Source organism: Palaemon carinicauda, chromosome 26, assembly GCF_036898095.1.
Source record: "Palaemon carinicauda isolate YSFRI2023 chromosome 26, ASM3689809v2, whole genome shotgun sequence".
NCBI classification, from domain to species: domain Eukaryota; kingdom Metazoa; phylum Arthropoda; class Malacostraca; order Decapoda; family Palaemonidae; genus Palaemon; species Palaemon carinicauda.
Genome location: NC_090750.1, coordinates 82648956 through 82672084, shown reverse-complemented (window position 1 = coordinate 82672084; position 23129 = coordinate 82648956). Strand labels below are relative to the sequence as shown.

Here is a 23129-nt window from a genome sequence, read left to right as displayed (position 1 = left end):
ATCTCATATCTTTTCCTTCTTCTTAAACTCTCTTATTATCAAAGCATTTAACAAACATCTGATGGAAATTTAATTATCTGAAATATTAGTCTAGGTTGCACGTTCCCTTGCTAGATTAAATATTCCTCAAGCGTTAACTTAAAAATATATGTCTAGACTTAATCCATGTGGAATTCCTACCTTTCGGCCATCAATCAATATATTTTGGTATTAATTTGTAAAATTATAGGTCTAACAACACAATAATTCTAAGTATAAATATTGGTAATATTCTGATCGTAAAGATATTCAAGTAATTAATTTTTTACAAGAGAATTAGTTCGAACATTTACTTCTTTACCGTGACTGGAAATTTTATAGGAAAAAAAAATCAATAAACAAATCAAAGATTGTATAAAATTCTAAGTGATTTCTTAATTATTCTTAAAAAATGTATGGAATATGTAGGGTGAATATTCCTTTATCTTGTATAGGCCTTAGTAAGTGATTAAATGAAAAATCCTTAAAGTAAAAACCGATTAGTTGAAGAGCAAGAGAGGAAGTGAGACGGGAGCATTGTAGAGGAGTAAAATGTAGGTGCAATTTAAGAGCCAAAGAAATGCTACAAAGAGCTTTCCGTAATGCCTGGCACTGATAGTACAGTATTACCCTCAACGGGACATTTATTATTAAAGAGTAAAGCTTTAATATTTACCAAGCATTTACTATTTAACATTATCAGTTCACACAAGATACTGTTTATCGAGACTAGTATTTGCAGTAGAGAAAATATCCACCTGAACAGTTGACGTTAATCTGCTAACTTCCACATTTGGTATATTCCTGTACATCAGCATTTCTTTTAGTAGGCCTAACTATTTTTAGCATATTTTATAATGTTAAAAGTTGAAGTTAACTTAAGGTCATAGTTTCGACTTAGTAGACTTATTATGATACCATTAGCAAGATAAATAACTCAAACATATTAGAAGGTAAAATTACCCTTTCCTAATAATAACTGATTTAGCCTTCCTTACTGAAAGTGTTCAAACATATTAGAAGGTAAAATTATCCTTTCCTACAGATAACTAAATTATCCTTCCTTACTGAAAGTGCAACACGTTTTTCTAACCATTTCTATTTCACAGTTAAAATTCACTAAAAATTACATAATTTACTATAACCAAAATCAAATTAAAAATAATACCTCAAGTCTGGAGAAGTTTCTACCTTAAAACACTACCTGAAACTCGAGCAATAATCGACATACTAAAACAATTACTTCCTAAGCCAGAAAACCCTTAACCCCTTGGAATAAAATCCTACGCATACACAGCGTCTATGTTTGAAAACTTATTACACAGTTTTTTTAAGATGACTATGGCATTTATTTATCCCAACTCCGCATCAAAGACACACATGGTGGAAATCAGAGACAAGACTGACTAGTGTAATCCCAGCTGGAGCCCTTTTCAGTGAACATAATAATTATATTTACGTTAAAAAAAGTACTGAAATAAGAATGACTCTCTTCAAATTACTTTAAGAACTGAATGTTAAAACACTAAATTAATCACAAACTAACTTTTCTCAAATCTTTACACTGAAGTCTCATCAGATCTACCATAGAGTTTTACTGTAGCTAATCTAGCATTAACTTTTAGAAATTTTCATTTATTCTTGATTGTACTTTAAATCATAATCTTTTCATGTTATTACAATATACATTACTCACATTACACTGTACATGACATTTGACCTTTTGTCAATGAAATTGTGCATACATATTTGAATTAAAATTGTACCAAAACCTGCTCATTTGACATTACAATTTCCAACAATTCAAGAATATTTTGAATTTAAGAAATTTGGAGGGAAATTTTGAAATTACTAAGTATATGACACTAAACTCTAAAACAAAGTTTGACAAATCATCTTTTAAGTTGAAAAATATTAGACTTTTAAGAAACTTTAAACAAAACATGGCAAGACAATCACTGATCTTGACTTGTGTTGTCAAAATAAAAATAACTCTATTTTGACAAGATCTTATGGAAAACCAACTGGACTGAGTTCCCCAACATGGTAACCAATATTTTGACAGGTACAACATACTCAAATGCTCAAAAATACACTGCTCTCATTACACCGATGTTAGAATGAACGACCTCTATACATGAGAATCTGATATACAGCCTAAATGAACAGTGGTTACTGTAGTTAAAAGCAGGATGTACTTTATAGACTCTTTGGCCCTTTCATGGAGAGAAATAAATGGCAAATGCTGATGCTAGAAGAGGGAGGGGGGCGGAGTGGGGAGACCTCAGTCACATGAACGTTGACTGGGGGGGGGGTTAACATTTCCAAATTAGGTAGGGGTAGGATCAAGGAGAGGGAATGGGATGTCTGGAATTGGAATTAAGCATCAGAGGAAAAAGAACTTCTGTAATATTCAATTTCATGGAAAATTCTTAAAACTTTTCATAGATTTTGAATTAAGGTATAAAAAATTTAATGTTCAAAGTTTGAAACTTTTCATAGCTTTTGAATTAGAGTTTAAAAAATTTAACGTTTTAAGTTCAAGGTATGTTCATGTAGCCCTAAAAAGACGTACAGTTACGCAGAATTATAATTCTTCTGAAGAAATTTGCCTATCTTAGAATCAGGCCACAAAAAATCAAATCATAGACGTTTTACTCTACACTACCGCAATTTCCAATCTAGAGCTCTCCATACTTGTATACAATCTACTGCAGGACAAAGGCCTCAGACAATTCAAGTTTGACCAGTTTTCATCACCACGCTGGCCAGTGCGGATTGGTGATGATGGGAGATTTTCGTCTGACTGTTCACAGCAAACCAACCTGGTATGGGTGGCCCTGACTAGTACAGCTTTGCTGATCATAGTGATACGCAAACCCTTTCATCACACATACAACCCAATCCACCCTATGCATACGATAAAAACTCATTTTCTCCTAGCAAAAATAAAAAAAATAAAAAAAAAATAAAAAAAATAACACTTCATTCCAATGATCAAATCATTTTATCCATCCCTATCTGATTCAATACCCCAAACTCACCCTGAGCAAGAGCCTGTTACTATATGCAAGGCGTTCTACATCGAACGAATTAACCCCAAACCCACTTCCTTATTTTATCAATTAGTATTTACTAGACAATTTCCTTTCAGCGACTACTTTAATACTGTGCAAATCTTCAGCTAGTGTTTAATTACCAACAATCCGCCAAAAGGCTTGAAAAATCATTAGGTACTAACACCCAACTAGTTCTTTCATACACCTATACTTAGTCAATATTGATATATCCTACAAAGTTATGAATGATGAAGATAAGGGGCTCTAGTTCTTTCAAACATTTACTGTCTACTTCTCCAATATTGACATACCCTATAAAGTTTTGAATGATAAAGTTAGAGGACTCCAGTACTGTACTTTAACTTACGGATTTCAATACATATGTGAATATTCTAAACTATTACTGTCCCTAAAACCAGACACCGAAAAGGTTATTGGTGTACTGCCCCCCTTAAAAAGTCAATAAAAAACAAGAGAAGCAGTTAACTAGAATTATCTGAAATATGAACGAAATGCAAAATGCTTGTGATAGAGCTGAGTTTTAAAAAGTTTACATGATTTCCAGGAAATTTTGAAATATTATTAAAGGGCTACATGAGAATTATATACCTTGACATAAGAAAATACAGAAGTTCTTTTGTACACACAAAAATAACACTTAAAACTAATCTTAAACTCATTCTCATCAATTGCAAAACACTAAACCTAACTTTTTTTACAGTTTCAAGTACACAATACCAATGTTGGTTTATGAAATTTTCTCAAAACCAAACTTTAAAGACATATTGATGGCATCTAAGAACTAAAAACTTCACTTATCAACTCGGTAAACAATTAAGGTAAATGTCAAATGGAAAAGAATTATTGGCTAATATGAAACTCATCACTAACCATTAAACCTGCTGCCAAATTTAAGATTTAAAATAAAAGTCTGGTATGTTCTTGAATAGTTCTAGAAATTTACTCCGTGTCATCTGGATATATACGATCTAAGATTACTTGTGGATTCAAAGAGTAAAACGTTGATAAAAGATTATAAAGGAAACTGCTCTAAGTGTGACTAAAAAGTTTGTCTGGAAGCATAGACAAAAAGAAAGTCAAGTTATCCTTATAGAAAAACTATCAAGTTAGATGGTGAGGATCATCACATTGAAAAATGAAGTAAAAAAGAAGAAAAGAACAGATTTTGATGTCAAAGGACTGAATCAACTTACAACTTTAAAACCAAATAGATTATTTGATTTCTGAAAAAGCTGGGTTTTCTCGATACTCTGCGATGACGATAACAACCAATAAACCACAAGCTTTGTAAACAAACATCAATAATCATTAAGAAGAAATTTGACTAACTAATCCTTAAGGATTCTGATATCTTGCTTTGCATTACCAATAACAAGGGTTGTGGTATCCTATTGGAAACGTCCCTGCCTTGCAATCTGCTGGACAGGAGTTCGACACCAAATCAAGCTTGATAGTTTCTCGTAGTGTCTGCAACCTCACCATCCTTGTGAGCTAAGGATGGGGAGGGTTTGGGGGAGCCTATAGGTCTACCTGCTGAGTCATTAGCAGCCATTGCCTGGCCCTCCCTGTTCCTAGCTTTGGTGGAACAGGGTGATCATAAACAAAACACAAGAAGGGAAAAGCCAACAAATCCATGGAAATCCATCACAGGCTTTCCATATAATCACCAGAATCAAAAAGACTTGACACTATGCAAGTGTGGGAAGTTGAATTTGGGTGATACTACTAAAACTTGCTAAGTAAGCGACAAAAACTAGGATTAAAGTTCGCCAATTCAAGATTATTTGAGTTGTACTTTTAATAATTACATCTATAGTACCTTCTGAATAGACTAACAAAATCCTCAATAGCATAGAGATCAAATGTAAAGCAAAACTAGTAAAAACCATGTAATAACCACATTAAATAGGGCAGAAATAGTTCAGTAACCAGACTGAAATCTATATCCATGAATGGATATGACTGAAATATTCTGACTACACTGACAAAACCTTCCACAGTAGAATAGCTTCAAATTAAAAGCATTACTAATAACAGCCATGCAGTTATCAGATTATGGTAAATAGGTCATGAAGCCTAATACAATAGAGCAATATTCCTCATGTCAGACTTAAATATCCATAAATTCAGACATTTTTTATCATCAGAAGAAAAACTTAGGGAAGAAAGTTCAACGGAATTACTCCCAAAAGGAGTACAGTAAACTTAAAACAGAAAATTCAACGAGATGAACTCATTAAACCACAACAGACTAAGAACAAAAATCAAAATTAGTAGAAAGCACACTTCCAAGATGTACGACTTAAGAAGACCTATTAGGACAATTATTTTGTAATTTTATCCTATGGGAATAGAAGTTGCATTGAAATTAAAATCAAGTGGAAAGTTCAAGCATTAAACCTTTTGACTGAAAAAAATCATTAACTATCCTAGGAACAATATTCTTGCTAACCAACAAATCAATATTTTAGAATATAAAATTTGTCCTTTTTAAAAATCAAAGCTACTTTATTATTAAGTTTCTATATGAAATTTACAAGAGCTTTTAACTTCGTATAATAAGCCTTTCATTGAATACTTTTCTCCTAAATACCAATGCATTGATGAGAATGAGATATACGGATGAGGCTCTAAGTACAAATGCACAAGATAACAAGACCCAATGTATCAAGTTGTTAGAAGTGAATACAAAACATCAATAAGTGAATTAAAAGGAAATAGCTCAATTTCAAATAATGAATTCTTTAAGAGTAAAATGAAAAATCAATTGGTCTGCAAAATGATTATGATATTACCTTCAAGAATAAGTCTTTAACATTACCTTTAAAAACTGACCTTACTGAAAAGTAAACCAGAAATAAAAATACTTAGAGCCTCATTGTGACATGTTAATACGAAACTACCCTATTCTTAAAATCAAGAAACCATCCCTAAAATCGATTGGATTGCATATTAGAATTTGGGCCAGAGGCCAGGCACCGGAACTGGCACGACAATATAGCCCCTTCCCTACAATCAAAAGTCCGTTTCATAATCATTCTTATGTAAGAGAGTCATCATATGAAACTTCATTTGTGGTGGAAGACAGGAGAGGGTGGGCTCTGGTACCCAAGCAGTACCAGCCAAATTCAACCGGGTCCCTCGTCAGGTAAGGAAGGACAAGGAGGAAAAATATCCCCTTTTGTTTCTTTTTGGATCTCTCATAATGGGAGGAAGTACCATGGTAGATAGATAGAATTGAGTCTCTGATTTCCATCAACGCCCAAATATCCCACTGAATTAGGCCACCATGTTCATCCTGAAAGAAAGTAAAAAAGAAAGTAATAATGTATTCCACCGATAACTCAGAAAAAAATGATATCACATTGAGCAAAAGGTAAGGTATTGAAGGGAATGAAAGGTCATGTTTGGGCTGAAATTTAATCTTGAAAATGCATATAAAAGTTAGCCCAATGAAAATCGAGATTGTTTGTAATGTCGGTTCTAAATGCAGCAAAACTTAAGTAATTTAATTTTGTTTAGATTTATCATTTCTCTCTCTCTCTCTCTCATGAACTTTTACTGCAAAAAATTTCCTCAGAAAATAAAAACATTTGATTACAATTAACTGTTACAGATAGATAAAGGGAGACAAAAAAAATCCAGTCATTGCTATAAAAAGGAAATTTTTTCCCAGTAACTATCTTCGTATGCTTGATATTACCATTGATGGAGAGATGAGACCTACACACTTATTTGAATACACATAACCATGGCATTTGGTGAACCATAAAGTATACGCCATTTAGATTTTAAATTCCTTACTATGGTAAAACCCTGAAATTAACATTAAATTTCTTCTTAAAAGACTATATCTTTAGTCTTTCCAATATCAAGTAGAAGTTTGATACTGAACACTATCTCACCTGTGTTGTATTTTCTGAGAAAGTAGACTTCAAGCTGGAGGACAGCAAACCAAGCAATATCTGCACCAAAAGACTTCAAAGAGGTTCATCATCATCATCATTTAGGTATGCCTTCCTATCACACATCATCCTTGGGCACTGGGAATTCTTGGGACTCCTGAAACCTTTTGCCTTTGCGAACACTGCCCAAAGTAATTACAAAGCCTAGAAATTAAGCTAGATTCTCTCCAAAGAAAAATGTCATGGTTGAGGCGATGCCATCATCATCATCCAGATGCCATATCCCCAAGGACGCCAGCAATCACAGCTTTCCACTCCTCTCTATTTCCAGCTCTCTGCAGCAACTGGGCAGCATAAATTCTTCCTCCAGTCAATCTTACCAATCCATCCATATACATTTGACTAGGTCTTCCTTTCAACCTCCTTCCATCAATTTTACCAGTGAGAGAAAGATATGTTCTAATTCTTGTCTTTTCACTATGTGGCCCACAAACCACACTTGCCTACCACTCACTGAAGCTAAAAGGTCTTTCTCAACTCCCACCCTCTCCAATACCTCCTCATAGTTTTCTTCTCAGTCCATGATATTTTTAGCATTCTTCTCCACAAACACAGTTTTTCAGTCTGTAACCTCTCATTATCTGCTTTCCTCAAGGTGAAAGTTTCACAGTACAAAACATTTCACAAACCTTAAATTCACAGATATTTTCGAGTTGGTGACTAATTTCTTGATTTGGCCAAATACATCTTTAGCCATGGATATTCTCCTCTTAATTTCTATATTTGGATTTTCCATGAATTGTAACAAGCATCCTGAATAATCAAAATGATTCGGTTGTTTGACAGTTGCAGCATTGCTCCTTATATATGTTCATGGGGGGATTTCATCTTTGGTGATAACCATAACTTCTATTTTCTTAATATTTATTGACTAACCTCTTCTGCTTGACTGGTCTAAAGTACTGATTAAAGATTGAAGTTTATCCTGGCAACTCAGCAACAAGTGCTGCATCGTCAGCATATAAGATGTTATAAATATTGACTGCTCCAACCTTAATTCCTTCAATATCTCTCAGATCTTGAGATCAGGTGATAACACATAGCTCTGTCTCACACATCTCTTAATGTGCTGAGTCTCTGATTCACCATTTTCTACTTTCACTGATGCCCCTTGATTCCAATATCACCCACAAACACAAGCCATTGAACAGTTTGAAAGAAGCTGTCCACCAGTGAATCTAACCACAGTAAGATATCATCAACACATTTAGTTAGTCTTGTATGTGAGAGACAATCTCACTGTATCGTCCAGATGCAATGTAGCCTTGTACCAGCACCTTCCCCATGGAGTGATATATGTGGTTAGAAGACAGTACTGAATTAAGCATGAATGTACACACTATGATAGCCATTCCATGCACCAAGGACTATCTTCCTCTTCCCATGAGGCACTGATCTGTTCTGGTAAAGTGGTGACGGAATATGATGAGTTTCCTTCGTGGTGGTGGTGGTGGTGGTGCGTGGGTGTGGGTGTGTGTGTTAAGGGCTGAAAGCCAACCACACGGCATAGCTTTACATTCTTCTTGGTACATATCACCATCTGGTGGCAGCAAGTTACAGATTCTTCAATAGGCAATGGTTCTATCTGAAGTCATCAGTTGTGTATATACACCAAGGGATGAGAAAGAATACAGAAGGCACCTTATAGAAGAAAGGGGGATCGCTTGTCCAGATCAAAGGTCTGTATGACCATTGTCAAATATAATAGTTAAAATCAAAGAGGCCAGTGTACCTATTTAATACTCTTAATTATGAGGGTACACCGGTCTGTTGCAATGCATGATTGCAATGCTAATCTATGTTCTGAGACCCCATACACCAGTGTTGCATTATAAGACTGTAATGTCAAATGTAATGGTCAGGATCATAAACGCTAGTGCGCCAATTTAATAATGCAAGACAAGGTGTAGAGACCTCATTCGAATCTTGCATTGTAAGACTGCAACCGCAACTTAAATGGCCGACTATTTACTTGAGCAGCTAGAATCTCACTTGACTGACCTTCATCACATACATGCCAGGCCTTCAAATCATGGTGATGACTGCTATCATATATTAGAACTCTGTCCATTTGTTCAAACCTCTTAACTGGGGAACAATGACAACGGTCATCTGAAATATGAATAGATAAAATTACTACCATGCGAGTGAAATATAATGTTCAATAAAATGTAAGCTTTGTAATTAAACTGTCATATTCCTTTAACCATTTGGTCCATCTTGTGGGTCTAGTACTTACACTTGATTGTTGTGTGTGTTTCCCACCTTCTTCCGTACAGTTTTTATATAAATATCTTGTTATTTATTTCTTTCTTAGAAGATAGATTATCTCATTTTTTATTTCTTTCTTAGAAAGTAGATTATCTCATTTTTTATTTCTTTCTTAGAAAGTAGATTATCTCATTTTTTATTTCTTTCTTAGAAAGTAGATTATCTCATTTTTTATTTCTTTCTTAGAAAGTAGATTATCTCATTTTTTATTTCTTTCTTAGAAAGTAGATTATCTCATTTCTAAGTATTTGTGCTATACATTTGATGGTTATTATTTCCAATTCTCTTGCAGCTCACCTCCATCACTGTGCCCATGCAACAACAAAATAAAGCACTTAAAACTAATATAATTCTCATTCTCATCAATATCAAAGCACCTAACATAACCTCTTTTACAGTTCCAAGTACATACTACCACTGTTGGTTTATCTAATTTTCTTGACCCTACACTTAATAAACATATTAATAGCATCAAAGAAGGAAAACCTTCACATATCAACTCGGTAAACAATTAAGGTAAATACTAAGTGGGAAAAAGTTATTGGCTTAAGTGACTCATTACTATCTCTAATAAACATGTTGCCATATTAACATTTGAAATTAAACTTTGATATTACCTCAAATAATTGTAGAATCAAGAGATGTCTAAACTATCAAAATTCACCTTAATATTTCTCTTTTACTTCTGAATCCACCATGAAGGCATCTGGGTAAGTGTGATTTAAGATTGAATTAAAAGAATACAACATTGATTATCGATAAGAAAGGAAATTGCCCTCGGTGCAACTAAAACGTTTGCCTGGGAGAAAGGGGAAAAATTGAAGTTAAAATGACAAATTCGGAGATAATTTGTATTTTTCCTAACCATACAAACCTTAGCTATTTACATAGGGGTTTACTTTCGGCGTAGCTGAAATTGACGAGTCATTAGATTTTAACGAGGGTTTACTACCCCACGCTAGTTAGCAGGGGTAGGGGGAGGGGTAGCTTGCTACCCCTCCCCCCCTCACACACCAGTGAAATGTCTCACTTCACTTAGAGGTAGGACTTGACTTGGGGGACAGGGCTGGCAGGCAAATATGTGTAAATAGTTAAGGTTTGTATGGTTAGGAAAAATACAAATTATCTACGAATTTGTCATTTGTTCCGTAACTGAAATACAAACCACGCTATTTACATTGGGTGACTTACCCCTTAGGAAGGATGGAAAGTCCCCAGCCATACTGGCTTTGGCTTTACCCGGGGACTCAAAATCCGAGTGAGTCGCACTCGAGAAAAGGAGTCCCTGCACCTCACAAGTTCCTTGCTCCGCAAGGAAACGTGTGGCCTACATAAGCTTGTGTGTGAAGGAAGAAAGTGTGACCCGTCCTAGGCAGTTGACCTGGAGTTCCAGAAGGAACTCTGGGTTAGGACGGGAGATGCTGGAAAATCGCGCGCGCGCACCCGCGTGGGCGGGGGCGGCCGCAAAGCGATGGCGCGCAGATGAATCAATGGCGCGAGAGCGTGATGGTGAAGGAGTCGGTGTACGACGATCAGGAACCGCCCGAACGCGCGGGTGCGCAGAGGCCTGGTGAGAACTGGAAGGGCGCGATATGACAGGGGCGCCTGTGCGCGTGTCTGGGAGAACTCGCAGCGAAGGCGAACGAACTATAGCAGAATCCCGAGAGACCTGTGGGCGATGGTCAGGAGGGACCGCCCTATTCGCTTGCGAGTTTGTTAACTGCGCTGGCGAATGTTGGCGCGCATAGCGCGCATCCGGAACAGACTGTTTCGGAGGTCGCAGTTGCGAACGGCATGAGGAACGTTCACAGTCGCCTTGAACACAGGCACAGGGCGTGTAGCTGGGACTGGGCGCAACAGATGAGAGTCGCGCGCGACATTGTCGGCAGCAGACTCGCGCGATTCCAGAGGAGGCTGTGAGTGCCTGTGCGCTAACTTAGCCAACCCCGGAGCTACGTGTTGAGTCAGCGCGCCACGCGATCGTGTTGGAGAACGCGCGGAAGCTGGAACAATATCCGTGCGTGAAAGCGCATCGCGAACCTCTTTAACAGCGCGCGATGGAGAGCGCGTCGCGGATGGGATCGCGCGTGAACGCGCGACGCGATCTTCCCCCGTCGGGAGCGACGAGTCCAAAGGAACCTGTGGGCGCCTGTGCGCCGACTCTGGAACCTTGTGGACTGCGCGAAGAGTGACAGGAACCGGGGGCCATCGCGCGCCGCACTTTCCCCCTATAGGACGCGACGAGTCCACGAGAACCTGTGGGCGCCTGTGCGCCAACTCCGGAACCTGTTGGACCGCGTGCGGTGGTGATACAGGAACAGGGGGTGAAGTGAACGCGGGCCGCGTTTTTCCCCCAAAGGGCGCCGCGAGTCCGTAGGAACCTGTGGGCGCCTGTGCGCCAACTCCGGCACCTTTGGAATCGCGCGCAATATAACAGGAACTGGGGGGCGTGGAGGTGCTGGTAAAGGTGGGCGCGCGGGCGCCTTTGAGCGCTTGCGCGCTGCATCAGGAACAGTTGACGATGGGCGTGGGCGCACAGAGGAACCCTGGCGCGTAACAGGATCAGAGGCGCGAACACCTACAGGAGAGCGCCGAAGTGCTTTGTCAGCAACAACAGGAACAACAGCAACGGGCGCAGGCAGAGCCTTACGCTTAGAGACGAGAGGCGCAGTTTTGCACTCAAGTCCCTGAGACCCCGAAGGGCCAGGAGACTGCGCAATGGCAGACTCAGGGGGCGCGTAAAGCGCATCAGCAGCCTTCGAAGTAGATGGTTGAGGAGACCCTTGTCCCGACGGAAGACCATCCTCCAAAGGGGAACGCGAACGATCCCCGGAGAGGTCTAGGGTGGTAGCTGGCAGGACAGGAGAGCGGCGAGTCGTCTCCTCCGCAGAGGATTGTGGGGACGACGAGCCAAAGAGGCACCTCCTAACCCCCTTAAAGGGAGAAGGAAGACCTCTAGGCGAAGTGGAGGGCGAGCCTTCCGCCTTATATGCCCACGAGGGGCCGTGGGATCAGCAAGCTGACCATCGAAGGGGCTCCGAAGAGGCGTCTCTACCAGAGAACTCCCTCGAGAGGGAATCTCAGTGGAAGGAAAGACCGTAGGACTCCGCTCCTCCCTCAAAGTGTGTCCGGAGGGAGAGACAGAGCCTTCAGCTACCTCAGTCACAACAGGTGTTTGGACAGATCCATGGGATGTTTCCGAAACAACTACGTCAACTGCAGACAGAGGATCTATTTCCGCTGTAGTTGACGATTGTTCGGCGGCCGCACCCCGTTTGACCATGTCAAACAAGGCTGCCTTGGAGGGCGAACCCTGTAGCCTCAAGGAAGCCCAAAGCTAAAAAAGATCCTTGTTAGACATAACTACCTCCTCCGAGGGGGGAGGGGCAGCCGCCTCGCTATAGTAGGCAGCGGCCTCTCTCTTACCACGGGATCGGTCAATATCAATATCAATATTACGGTCTACGCTACCGTTCGCCGGCCCCACGGAAGAGGCCGCCCGAGCGGGAGCTTCAGAGGAGGAATGGGCGGCGGGAGAAGAAGACCTAGGATTTTCTCGCCCCCGAGAACTTTCGGAAGGAGAACGATCCCGTTTAGCCTTCTTCTTACGTCGCCGGGCAAACCTCTCCCACTGGGAGGTAGACCACTCCCTACACTCAGTACACAAATTAGCACTATCACACCGTTGGCCCCTACACTGCGGGCATAAGGAGTGTGGATCCGTCTCCACGGCCGACATAAAGGTTCCACAAGGGTGGCCGGAAAGACCGGGGCAAGTGTGCATGATGATAACAGAGGCCAACTTCACACACAAACACTGTAAGAAAAAGCAAACAAAATATTATGGCAGTCAAAGAGAGGAGAGCGCTGACAGGTCTGTCGTCTCTCCGAGCCAAAAGTAAAGTGGCCGAATCACCGGTGTGTGTGAGGGTGGAGGGGTAGCAAGCTACCCCCCGCTAACTAGCGGTGGGGTAGGAGACCCTCGTTAAAACTTTGTGGCTCGTCATCGGCTGCGCCGAAGTAATTACCCCATGTAAATAGCGTGGTTTGTATTCAGTTAAGGAACAAATAAAGAATTTGTACTTTTTCAGAATCAAAACTATTTTGTGATTAAGTTCTTATGCAATTTAAGAGAGCTTTTAACCTTTCATTGAATACTATTTCCTAGATACCAATGCTCTGATGAGAATGAGATTTAAAGACGGGGCTCTAAGTACAAAGGCACAAGATAACAAGAAACATGGGATCAAATTGAACTGATATATCAAATTCTTTAAAAAGTTAAATGGAACATCAAATGGTCAGTAGGATGATTATAGCAATAGTTTTAAGAACTAACCTCTAACATGACAAATTCGGATATAATTTGTATTTTTCCTAACCATACAAACCTTAGCTATTTACATTGGGTTTACCTTTTAGCGTAGCTGAAATGGCGAGCCATTAGAATTTAACGAGGGTGTATTATCCCCGCGCTAGTTAGCGGGGGGGGGGTAGGGGAGTGGTAGCTAGCTACCCCTCCCCCCTCACACACCGGTGAACTGCTTCACTTCACTTAGAGGTAGGACTTGTCTTGGGGGACAGGGCTGGCGGGCAAATATGTGTAAATAGCTAAGGTTTGTATGGTTAGGAAAAATACAAATTATCTCCGAAATTGTCATTTGTTCCGTAACCGAAATACAAACCACGCTATTTACATTGGGTGACTTACCCCTTAGGAAGGGTGGAAAGTCCCCAGCCATACTGGCTTTGGCTTTACCCGGGGACTCAAAACCCGAGTGAGTCGCACTCGAGAAAAGGAATCCCTGCACCTCACAAGTTCCTTGCTCCGCAAGGAAACGTGTGGCCTACATAAGCTTGTGTGTGAAGGAAGAAGTGTGACCCGTCCTAGGCAGTTGACCTGGAGTTCCAGAAGGAACTCTGGGTTAGGACGTTCCCAATACCACCTCGTCAGGGTATGGGGGACACGACAGTATTGACTCAATACTCGGAACACAAGGAAGCATGGTTTACCTGCAGAGGTTTGAGGTCAGCTATGCAGAGACCAGGATGCTGCTTCCCCAGTAGAGGGGACGATGAAGAAAGAAGTAAGGGCCAGACATACTTCTTTCGTTCATGCAGACTAAAACCTGATAACAATGCCCTCAGCCTTCTGCTACCTGTCCAAATAAGGAGCCTGAGGTTAGACCAGCTGTTGTGTAGCCACCACAGAGCGATAGAAACGTATCGATACTCCTGTGGGTCACGTCCTACAGGAAGCGGGCTGCGAAGGTCATTAGACGCTTCCAGAGTCCAGCTTGTAGCACCTGCGTCACAGAGTAATACTACTCGAAGGCGAGGGACGTTGCGATGTATCCGACATCATGCTGTAGGGCGACGTGACGGAGGAGGGTCTGGAGTCAGGTCGAGATGAATGTCCTTGAGTCCGACCTGAAGAGGTATACTGGAGACTCACCCGTGTCCTTCCTGTGCTCCCAACCCGGCTGCACGTGAGGACAAACTGCAGCTGTTCCCAAAGATAACCCCTCGATTCCTTTACTGGCAAGAAGAAGAAAGTTTGGGTCATCTGATACAGAATGGTGACTCGAAATCTTGAAGGAGCTGGACCGAAGGGCCGGGACCCCAAGATTCTGAGTCTAGCAAACAACTCAGGAGCGAACCTGAATGTTGCCTTCCCCTATTCCTTAGAAAGGGCGGAGTCGTACAAGACCAAGAAGATTACTTACACACTGGCCGAGGCCAGAGTGAGCAGGAGCACCGTCCCCCAAGACGGAATACGATCAGGGGCCTGACGTAATGGTTCTTGAGAAGATCTCTTAAGGGACTAAAAGTCCGAACCATGCTCCATGGAGGAGGTCTCACTCCGACTGGGGGCAGGGACGTTCGCAGCTTCGCATGAGCGAAGAAAGGTCCAGCAGGAAGGAAAAAGTCTATTCCTTTCAGCCTGAAGACCACAGAAAGGCTGAGCGACAGGCTTCATTTCCGAGAGCAGAAAGGAGTTTCCTCCCGCCGAAAAGCAATAAGTCCGTTATTGCTGGCGAAGAGGCCTCAAGGGAAGAGGTATCTCTCCCACGACACCAACCACAGAAGACTCTCCACTTCGCCTGGTAGACCCCTGCGGATGACTATCACAGGTGACGCGACCTCCGCTCCGCGACTGTAGCGGGTTGTCTCTTCTTGAGGAGGCGGCGTAGTGTCTCCAGGCGCGAAGCCGAAGCGATGCCACGGCTCGTGAAAGAGGTTGTAGTGTGGTTGTTAGAGTAGTCTGTGCCGTGGGAGAAGCTCTCCCGGGAGTTCCGTCAGGGAAAGCAGAGGGTCCGGAAACCGTTCCGCGTATACAGTAGTCACAGTGGAGCTCTCAGGGCCATTGAAAGGTTGACAGACAACCTGGTCTTGTTGAGACCTATTCTCAACAGACAACAATGGTGGGAAGACGCAGGCGTCGATGTTGTCCCACCATCACCGGAAAGCATTTTGAAAAAGAGTCTTGGGGTCTGAGACTGGGGGGAAGAACAGCGGAAGCTTGAAGTTCCAGGCTGTCGCGATCAGGTCCCCCAGGCCAGGACTTGCTGGCTACTAAAGGCCAAAGACCCCCCGGGAACCCTCTATCTGCGAGGCTCTGCCCAGATAGTCGGAGAGAACATTCTTCTGCCCGGAATGAGCGAGCCGATGGTGGTATAGAGAGGACCTCGGATCATCTCAGTATCTCTACTGCAAGATGCGAAGGTATGAAAATGCGTCCCTTGCTGGTTGGAATACGCCAGTACCATGAAGTCGTTGCGCACGGAGCGACTCGGCAGGAACTGTAGGATCTGTAGAGGGGCCAGACTACGGCCCCTAAGAATGCCTGAATGATGGAGAGGTATCCTTCAGGTCCTGACCATAGGCCTGAACCGGAACATGCACCCCCCCCCCCCCTTTTCTTTGACGAGTCCGAGCACAGCATCAAAATGTGGGGAAAGGACGAGAATATCCACTCCCATCAAGAGGTTCCATAGGTCAACACCCATTGCAGGTCTAAACGTTCCGCTGGTCCCCTAGGGGCCAGAAAGTCCGGTTAATCGTTGCTTTGATACCACCGGAACTTGGGCCGCCCCACAGGGAATTTATTCTGAGGCGACCGATCGGGACTTTAGACGGGTCAATGAGGAAAAGAGACCCAGGAAACGTTCCAAGGTAGGGCTGAAAGCTCTGCTTGAATGAGAACAGGTACTGCGACTCTCCTCAGCCTTGCCACAGTCAACTGAAGGGAAGGCTCGGAGAAGGAGGCAACAGCATCTGGCGTACCCCGGCGGTAACCCATCCAAGTACTGACCAGCCCAACGTTGCTTAACTTCGCTGATCGGACGAGAAGCGGTGTTTCCAACGTGGTAAGGCCGTTGACTCAATATCATGGCTAGATACTGTACCCCAGATGTTGAGGCAAAGTAGAGAAGGCTCCTAGCAAATCACCATGATCCCTCACTCATGGTAAGGAACCGGAAGCTTGTCCCGGCGTTGAAGAAGGTCGAACCCGAGCCTACCGGAGTTGACCAAACCTCCAAAAGGCGAAGGAGGTGGAAGCCTGCTCCTGAGTGGCCATGAGGAAAGCAGGGAGAGTTCTTTTGGGAAAAACCTGCGATGCCGCGGCGGGATCGCCACACCGCATCTTAAGTCTAGGCTGAATTCCAAGAGCTTCCTGGAAGATGGATGGAATGGAAACTGGAAGTACCCGTCCTTCCGATCCAGGGCCTAAGGAGTCCCGCCGCCTCATTACCAGTCTGATCGATTCTGCTGTTCCATGCTGGACGAAGTTTGTTCGACAAACTTGAACAGAGCTGAGAGGTCGACTACGGAATTCCCGTCTCAGAAGCTTTCCTACGAGAAAGGATCGACTGAAGAAGCCGAGGGGTGAAGCCACCGACGATCCTATGGAGGACCTTCTCCTAAGGCATGGATCATTCTGCCCAAACGGGCAAAACTCTTGCTGACCCCATGGCATAGAGGTTCAGTGACACTGAATTCGATGACAGACGGAGAGATGGTAAGAGCAAGGCGCGATATCCTTGGCTGATCACGGAGATCGTGCAGGAATCGGCATCGGGAAGCTGTTATCCGGATGAGTAACCTTAGGCATCCTCCCAGCGTGAGACCTGCAAGGGGGGGTTGCCAATCCTAGAGTTGGTGAACTCTGCCGCTCCCTCTAGGATTATGCCCCCCCAGGAGAGCTTCCCGTGCTACCTGTCCCTGACAGGAGGGAACTGCTATTGGACACCTTGTCTTAGCTGCCGTAGCCGGTCCGATAACTTAGGCCGACGAGGCTGAAAGAAGAGGCACTGGAGGCCTGCAGGGTCTGGAAGAAAGCACCTTGGAGGAGTGAAAACGGAAGTCGACTCCCTCCGCACAACCGCTGTCCATGTCCCTGTCCTTGGGCACAAACAAGCTCTTCCCAAGGATGGAAGTGTGTCTGAGCTTGTCGACATCCACGGAGGAGACACTCGAGAGGAAGCCCTCAGTCACTGCGTCTAGATGATCCAACCTCGAGCTTGCCCGCAAGTTCGAAACTTGGCGATGAAACGCCAAGGTGCTTGAGCCCGAGAGGCGGAAAGTACCCATGACCTTCCTGGAGCTTCCTTGTACAAAACCTCGGGTCGCAACCGAGGAGGGAAAAGACCTGATAAGCCCCTTCCACAAGATGGAGAAGAGGAAGGGCTAAACAAGTCACCCCTTGCCCGACGGAGAAATCTCGAACAGAAAGCTCCCTGGCAAGACCCTTCCAGGGAATGACGAGGAAGGGCTAACCCAGGTTCTGGAAAGAAGAATGCTGCTCAGACCTCCCTGAAGATTCTTCCTGCTCTGCATGAGCCATGCTCTGCGTTTACGGGGTTAAGACCTTGTTCTGGAAATACGATCCAGAAGACTCGCCATGTTGCGAAACCCCGACGGGAATCGCGGTCGCAATCGCCCTGGCGCTCGCGCGATGGTAAATCAACGGTTTGCGCGTGGCCGAACATGGAAGCACCCATGCGCGGGCACACAGGAGCGTAGACAAAAGTGCACGAGGGAGCACAGAAGGAGGGGGAGCGTGGTAGGAAGGGCGAGAGCTGGTGGTCGGAATCCGAAAGTTCACAGGCGAGCGATGATCCGTAGGTGAGCAATGGATACTGCAGGAATCGAGCCGACGTTCGCGCGATGGAACACCGTCGGTTCGCGCGATGGAACACCGTCGGTTCGCGCGACGGAACACCGTCGGTTCTCGCGACGGAACACCGTCGGTTCGCGCGACGGAACACCGTCGGTTCGCGCGACGGAACACCGTCGGTTCGCGCGACGGAACACCGTCGGTTCGCGCGACGGAATACCGTCGGTCCGCGTGATGGAATACCGTTGGTTCACGCGCGGGCGAACATTGGAGCGCATGTGCGCGGGCGAACATTGGAGCGCATGTGCGCGGGCGTGCATGCGCGTAGGCGCGCGAGCACATGGGCGTGCGGTCGCGCGGGTAAGCGCAGGCGGTCGGGAGACCGATGGCGCGTAGGCGGGCGATGGCGCGTTGACGAGTGATGGCGCGTTGGCGAGCGATGGCCCGTAGGTGAGTGAAGGCGAGTTGGCGAGCGATGGCGCGTCGGCAAGCGATGGCGCGTTGGCAAGCGACGGCGCGTTGGCGAGCGGTGGTGCGTTAACAAAACGCTAGCACGCAGGCGAAGAATCGCGCGGGTGCGTAGGCGATCGCTAACGCGTAAGAGACTAAGGATGGTTAGCGCGCATCGCGCTAAACAGAAGGCGTGCAGGTGCATCAGGAAGGTGAGCGCTGAAGCAATCTGTTAATCAGGCGATCCTGGACGGTCAGAAATAACCGTTGGCGCTCATTGGTGCGTGGCAGGAAAGGGCGCGCAGATGTGCGCTGGCGATTGAAGAAAGCTGGCGCACAGAGGGACAGAAGTAAAGGTGAGCGCTGGCGAGCAGGAGGAAGATGTACGGCAAGACTCAGCTACCGGAGATCGTGGTCCACAGCAGGCGAGCGCTAGATCGCTACTGATGGTGTCCAGGGGACCTGACACGCATGGCAGATCGATGGCGATCGTTGACGCGCAGGAGATCGCTGACGAGCAGGCGAACGTTGACGCGTCTGTGGTCGCTGGCGAGCTGGTGATCGCTGGTGAGCAGAAGGCAACGCGTGGAAGCCTGTGCGTAGAAGAAGAGTCCTTGTCCAAGCCCTGAACCGAAGTTCTAGATTACGCGGGCGAACGTGGGCGCACAGGGCGCGTAACAGGAACCAACAGGAACAGAAGTGACGATCATCAGGAGAGCGCTGACGAACAGGAGAGCGCTGGCGAACAGGAGAGCGCTAGCGATCCGGAAAACGCTGATGAGCAGGAGAGCGCCTGTGCGCTGAGCAGGAGAGCGCCTGTGCGCTAACACTGAGCAGGAGAGAACACTGCAGAAGGGCGCGCAGGGGAACACTGACACGCGAGGGAAGCAGCCCCGTGGGAGGCAACCCTTTGCCCCGAAGGGACCGTTGTCCGTCGGAAGACCGATGTCCGTCGGAAGACCGATGTCCGTGGGAAGACCGTTGTCCGTCGGAAGACCGATGTCCGTCGGAAGACCGATGTCCGTCGGAAGACCGTTGTCCGTCGGAAGACCGTTGCCCGACGGAAGACGAGGTCAGACTGCTGTCCATCTGCACCAGGGGCAGAAGGTCAAGAAGAAGGAGTTGCAGGCTGCATACGGAGATTCAAAAAGGCGCCTCTTAGCACCCTTATAGGGAGATGGGAGGCCCTTACGACGTAGCGGACGGTGAGCCTTACGGCGAAGGCGGCCAACAGCAACAACAGCAGAAGAGTCCTCCGAAGAGGAGTCTCTATGAGTGTACTCTCTCGCGAACGAAAGAGAAACACTTCGTAGAAGAGACGGGTCAGCAAGTGACCTAAAAAGAGCAATCCTCCGAAGAGGGGCTCCTGCAGTTGCCCAGCCCCTTGAGCGTAACTGCAGGTGCGACCGCTCAGCACCAAGAGCATAGTCGCACGAAAAAAAAGGCAAGAGAAGAACCCCCCAAAGGGGAAAAAACTCAAGCCTGGACAGGAAACTTCCCTCGGAAGGAAAGCTACCCACCCAAGGAGGCGAGCCTCCTGAGTGTTCTAAAATGAACTGGAGAGCTGTCAATCGTCACGGGAGTACTTCCAGGAGAAGGAGACAAACCCCTGACGATCTATAGAGGAGGCAGCAACAGCCGAATCCCTAGGCCTCAACAAGACAGCTCACTCCATTGTCACATTACAGAAACGAACTAGATCGGTAACTGTGAAAAATAAAAACAAAAATCATTAGTTAACATTCATTCCCCCGGGAAGGCTCCGAAGAGGAATCCCGAGGGAAAGGAACACAAGAATTACACAACAGGCACGTGCCCTCACAACCACTTACACTCATGGAAGGAGATCTGTAACCAACACAGAATTATAACAATTATAATTATGTAACTATGTAATTATATAATTTAAAAATGAATGAACACTAAAGAAAGAACGAAAACCCCGAAAAAGGAATCGTTCTACAAAGCTGAAAAAACAACAAATACAATTAGATTCATAAACTAATTGAGACAAAACGTACGGCGTAGCAACCCCACCCACATGGGAAGGAAGCTACTCAGACATAGTAAAAGTAACGTAGTAAAAGGGTGAACGACCTCAAAGAGAGAGAGAAAGACCGAAGTCAAACTCGACCGCGACCCATGAAATTACACCATGGTGGCCTAACTGCCGAGGGCTCCGCGGAGATATCGTACACTACACACACAAGCACAAACTCTGAAAAGGAAACTTACTGATTTCTATACTCAAATATATACATAAACACAAAAAAATGTTTACATATATATTGAGTAAAAGAAAAGTAAGTGATTAAGTAAAGACAAAACAACAATGGCTGCCAAGCGAGGACAAAGACAGAGACGTCTGTCCAAAAGTGAAGAGAAGCAGTTCACCGGTGTATGAGGGGGGGAGGGGTAGCTTGCTACCACTCCCCTACCCCCCCGCTAACTAGCGCGGGGGTAATACACCCTCGTTAAATTCTAATGGCTCGCCATTTCAGCTACGCTAAAAGGTAAACCCAATGTAAATAGCGTGGTTTGTATTTCGGTTACGGAACAAATTATGTTTAAGAACTAATTTCACTGTAAAGTAAGCCAGAAAAAGATACTTAGAGCCTCATTGCAACATATTACACAACTATTCTTAAAATTAAGAACCATTCCTAAGCTAAATGGGATTACGTTGGATTGCATTTAAGAATTTAGGCTGGAGACCAGGTATCAGGACTGGTGAGATCCCACTGCATCTTCGCCACACTCAAAAGTCTGGGAGGAACGTAGAGAAGAGAGGGCCCCTTTTTTGTTTCATTTGTTTGATATCGGCTACCCTCCAAAATTGGGGAAGTTCCTCAGTATACGTATGTATGATGAGAAAAAATGTTTTTCTTCCAGAAAACCGAGTCTCTGGTATCCATCAATGCTAAAATATTTCACTGAAGTAGGCGACCATGTTCAACCTGAAAGTAAAATAATAAATTAATAATGTATTTCACCGATAACTTAGAAATGTCTAATAAATAACTTTCACTGAGGTTTAGCTTTTACATTTATCAAAGAACTAATGAAAAATGGCAAGAAGTTCTGAATAACTTATTTTCCTTTCTTTATCTAAAATGAATTTTGTTTTTGAAAACTTGATCAGATACAGCTACCAAAGTTGAATTTTTATAACATGAAACTACCTTTACCACATATAAATAATATTACAACCCCATTCTTGTTATCAAATACCCACAGACTTTTTTCTCCTCTGCAAAAGGTAACTAAAAATCAATCACTTATCAATCATGTATATCCACCAATAATAACTAACAGCTATAAATGAGGGACTGGGTAGGAGGAGGCTGGGTGTAGGTATGCAATTTGTAGCTTTCAATAACAGTTTTACCAATCATCAACCCCATGTACAGCTTTAGTTAGCAGCCAAGCATGCAAAAGTCATATTTTGTTAGTGAACACCTGATGGATGCAGAACTCTTATAATTATGAACTTTATGAATCAAAGAGACCTAAACTAAGGTATGTTTATAGTTATTTTCAGATCAACCTTTGTATATGAAGTTAAATAAGAAATACTTTAAATGTACACTAACCCATAAGCAAAATGGTTAAATGTTTCTCCAACATTATCAGCTCCATTTCATTACTGGGCCAACCTTAAGTCTTCAAACCCTTCACACTTTAGGCGTTATCTGCTACAACTTTGTATGGCTATTTCCCTCAGTACTTCCGGTGGCAGAATTGGCTCCTGAGCCATTGGTGTTTGTGCTGCGACAAAGATGTCTCTTATGTCCATTTCCATTCTTGTCCGTCTTGCAGTCAGTGCTTGTTGTTTACAGTGCTGTATGTATTCTGGGAACCAGCCAACTGCTGAAAATAGAAAAATAATTGGATGAAATAAATTTTGCTTAAATCATTTTTTACCGAATAGGTTACAATATATTTAACATGACAAATTCGGAGATAATTTGTATTTTTCCTAACCATACAAACCTTAGCTATTTACATGGGGTATTACTTTCGGCGTAGCTGAAATGACGAGCCATTAGATTTTTAACGAGGGTTCACTACCCTCTCGCTAGTTAGCAAGGGGGTAGGGGAGGTGTAGCTTGCTACCCCTCCCCCCTCACACACCGGTGAACTGATTCACTTCGCTTAGAGGTAGGACTTTACGGGGGACAGGGCTGGCGGGCAAATATGTGTAAATAGCTAAGGTTTGTATGG

The 23129-nt window shown here is 44.0% G+C and overlaps 1 long non-coding RNA gene and 1 pseudogene across 1 annotated transcript; both read right to left on the bottom strand.

The window, feature by feature from the left end:
• Positions 1–4629: 4629 nt before the first annotated feature.
• LOC137619630 (uncharacterized) lies at positions 4630–22771 on the bottom strand. Its single transcript, XR_011039939.1, has 4 exons — positions 22499–22771; positions 21588–21862; positions 7004–9175; positions 4630–6396 (listed from the first exon to the last, which is right to left on the bottom strand). It is a non-coding gene; the product is annotated as an uncharacterized lncRNA (long non-coding RNA).
• LOC137620377 (5S ribosomal RNA) lies at positions 16601–16718 on the bottom strand (annotated as a pseudogene).
• Positions 22772–23129: the final 358 nt, after the last annotated feature.